Genomic DNA, 4,142 nt, shown 5'->3' on the forward strand with positions numbered 1-4,142 from the left:
CTTTCACTTGGGCTTAAATATTGGGCCTTGACAGATTTGGCTGCTGGGCTTTCATTTCATTTTGTTTTATTTAACATAGTTTGGTCTTCAAGTGAGTCCATTAGCATAGGCCTAAATCTAATCCATAGACCTTGGCCTTTTTAACTAGATCCATATAGCTCAAGTAGGTGATGTACCTACTTGGTTCTTTGGACTGGCCAATAAGTCAAAGTAGGTGATGCACCTACTTGTCACCTACTAGCTTAGTTGTCAAGCAAGCAGCTCACCTATTTTATTCCATTCTCTAATTATTAATACCTTTTTTCTTTAACTTAGCACTTAACTTTCAACTCTAAGCTCAATTACCACCTTCCCATCTCGAGTTTAAATACTTCTGGTAGATTTATAACTTGCAGTACACATGTTGCAACGTGTAAGGCATCACATCACTTTCCGAGCTAGTTTAAACCTACGCTAATCATATAAGAAACATGGTCCCTCACCTATACTATATGGCTAAGTATCACAAGAATAGAATAATCATATGCATAATACAGGCTGTTACATCCTTCCCCCCTTAAAACATTCTTCCTCGAATGTTAGCACTGTTATCCAGCCCAAACAAGTTCAAGCCTAAGTTAGTACTACTGTTAATCACATTGAAAATATAGACTTATACTTACTTGGTAATGCCTTAACTCAACATTTTAATCTTTCTCATCAGTTTGGAAGAGATAAGGATACTTCAATTTCATTGCTTCTTCCGCTTCCCATGTAACTTCTTCTACTTGTTGGTTCCTCCATAATATTTTTACAGAAGCTACTTCTTTATTTCTTAACTTCCTAACTTGTCGATCCAGAATAGCAATGGGTACTTCTTAATAAGTGAGATCTCTCGTAACTTGTACATCATCAGTAGGATTAATACGAGATGAGTCACTTACGCATTTTCAAAGCATTGAGACATGATACACTGGATAAACGGTTGAAAGCCCTTGAGGTAACTCTAACTCATACGCAAATTGGCCAATTCTTCGAATAACCTTATATGGCCCTATATAGCGTGGACTCAACTTTCCCTTTTTACCAAACCTCATTACCCCTTTCATTGGTGACACCTTCAAGAACACCCAATCCCCTATAGAAAATTCTAGTCCTCTCCTTCTAACATCCGCATATGATTTATGTCGACTTTGAGCTGTTTCTAGCCGCTGCTGTATCACTTTGACTTTTTCCATAGCTTGATGAACAAGATCTGGCCCAAATAAGGCAGATTCAGCTTTTTTAAACCAGCCAATTGGGGATCTACATTTTCTACCATATAAAGCTTCTTAAGGTGCCATTTTAATACTTGAATGGTAGCTATTGTTGTATGCAAACTCGATCAATGGCAAATGATCATCCCAACTACCTTTGAAGTCCAATATACAAGCTCGCAGCATATCCTCAAGTGTTTAAATTGTACGCTCTGCCTGACCGTCTGTTTGAGGATGAAAGGCTGTACTTAAATTCACTTGTGTTCCTAAACTCTTCTGAAATGACTTCCAAAAATTTGCAGTGAATTGAGCTCCCCGATCCAATATAATAGATATTGGCACTACATGTAGACGAAATATCTCTTTAATATACAACCTCGCATATTCTTCGACTGTATAAGTAGTTTTGACCGGCAAGAAGTGCGCTAATTTGGTCAATCTATCAACAATTACCTATATAGAATCAAACTTCTGAAATGAACGAGGCAAACCAATGAAAAAATCCATGTTGATCATGTCCCACTTCCAAATTGGAAGTTCTATACACTGTATATAACCTCTAGGCTTTTGGTGCTCTACTTTTACTTGTTGACAATTGGGACATTGAGCCACGAATTCTGCAATGTTCTTCTTCATGTCCCCTACCAATACATTTCTTTCAAGTCATGATATATTTTAGTTGACCCCGGTTGGACAGAATATCTCGAATGATGTGCTTCCATCATAATCCTCTTTCTTAATTTATCTACATTAGGTACGCACAATTTGTTTTGACATCGAAGTACTCCCTCTTGCGTAACCTCAAATGCCTTTGTCATACCTGTTGTACATTCTCCTTAAGCTTTAATTGAATGACATGACTAAAAACTCAAAATGACCATACCGTGTTCGAAAAGTTGTCGTGGGTATATCTTTGTCTTTGACCCTCACTTGGTGATAACCTTATCTCAGGTCGATTTTTGAAAAACACCTAGCACCTTGTAACTGATCAAACAAATCATCAATTCTAGAGAGGGGATATTTGTTCTTAATCATTACCTTATTCAACTACCGGTAGTCGATACACATTCTTAACGAACCATATTTCTTACGTACAAATAAAACTGGTACTCCCCATGGGGACATACTAGGCCTTATGAATCCTTTATCTAATAAGTCTTTTAATTGCTCCTTCAACTACCGTAATTCTGCCGGGGCCATTCTATATGGAGGGATGGATATAGGTTGAGTATCTGGAATCACATAAATACCAAACTCTACTTCTCATTCTGGAGGCAACCCGGAAGATCTTCAGGAAATACATCGGGAAATTCATTTACCACTGGAATGGATTGAAGAGTTGGTGGCTCCGCATCTATATTTCTCACTCTCACTAGATGACATATGTATCCTTTGGACATCATCTTCCTTGCCTTAAGATAAGAAATAAATTTACCTCTTGGTGTCCCAATATTACCCTTCCATTCAAAGACGGCCTCTTTTGGAAAATGGAAATGCAGCATCTTAGTTCGACAATCTACCGTGGCATAACAAGAAGCTAACCAATCCATACCCATTATAACATCAAAATACACCATTTCTAGCTCAACAAGGTCAGCCAACGTATCACGATCACAAACAGTTATAATGCAATTACGATAAACCCTTCTAGCTATAATAGACTCACCAATCGGTGTAGACACCTCAATGGCTTCACTAATAATTCTGGTGTTCTTTTGAACTTTTCAGCAATCAATGGAGTAACATATGATAGTGTAGACCCCGGATCAATTAATACATATACAATAAGTGAAAAGATGGACAATGTACCTGTAACCACATCCGGTGAGGCTTCTAAATTTTGTCGATCCCTGAGAGCATATGTGCGATTCTGAACTCCACTAGAACTGGCTGCTCCCCTAGCTCCTCTACCATGACCAGTAGGCATTTCTCCCCTACCTAAAGAAGGTGCTGATGATGAGGATGCATCAATTGATCTAGTAGGTTGTGCCACACCACCCACACCTTTATGAGGGCAATTTCTCATCATATGACCTAGTGTACCACACCAAAAACAAACATTTGTCCCAAACCGACATGCACCTAAATGATTTCTCCCACATTGTTTACAAGACTGTCGAGGAGGTCTTGATTGGCTCATACTTCCCTGCTCTTGGTACCCCGTTGTTCGTGAACCTTGGCTTTCACCTCTTTACCCAAACTGATTGCCCCTAAACTCTTGAAACTGAGGTGGGGCACTAGCTGTAGAGTAGGAAGATGATGGCCTAGGCGGTCTGTTAAAGAACCGAGGCCTAAACTCACCTTGGGATGGTGTAAACTGCCCCATGGATCTGGCCCTCTTAGAATGCCCTGTTTCTGAATCTTGTGTCCTTCTTCTTTGCCTTTGATCCTCCAACTTTTGCGCAAAAGCTTGCATCCTTGCTATATCCATATCTTTATTCAACGAAGCAATGGTACAGTCTCTAACCAGATATGAATCTAATCTATCCACATATTGATGAACTCTATCTCCCATAGTAGCTACTACATTAGGAGCATACCTGGCGAAGGAATTAAATTTGAGACTGTACTCTCTCACGCTCATACTTCCTTGGTGAAGATTTAAGAATTGATCTGCACGGGACTCTAGGATCTCCAATGGCAGGTAATGGTCAAGGAATGCCTATTTGAACTCTTTCTATGTAGCTGATGGTGTATCTGTTCCCCTGGATTGCTTCCAAGCTTCATACCACAATACAGCCACACCCTTTAATCTATATGCTACTAGCTCGAGCGCTTCTTTACCACTTATATCCATAACATCGAAAGTGCGTTGGATATGATCTATAAAGTCTTGTGGATCTTCATTAGGATCTGACCCGGTGAATGACGGAGGGTCCAAATTAAGGAAATCACGTATCCGCATGC

This window comes from Solanum tuberosum, unplaced genomic scaffold (assembly GCF_000226075.1).
Source record: "Solanum tuberosum cultivar DM 1-3 516 R44 unplaced genomic scaffold, SolTub_3.0 scf00286, whole genome shotgun sequence".
NCBI classification, from domain to species: Eukaryota; Viridiplantae; Streptophyta; class Magnoliopsida; order Solanales; family Solanaceae; genus Solanum; species Solanum tuberosum.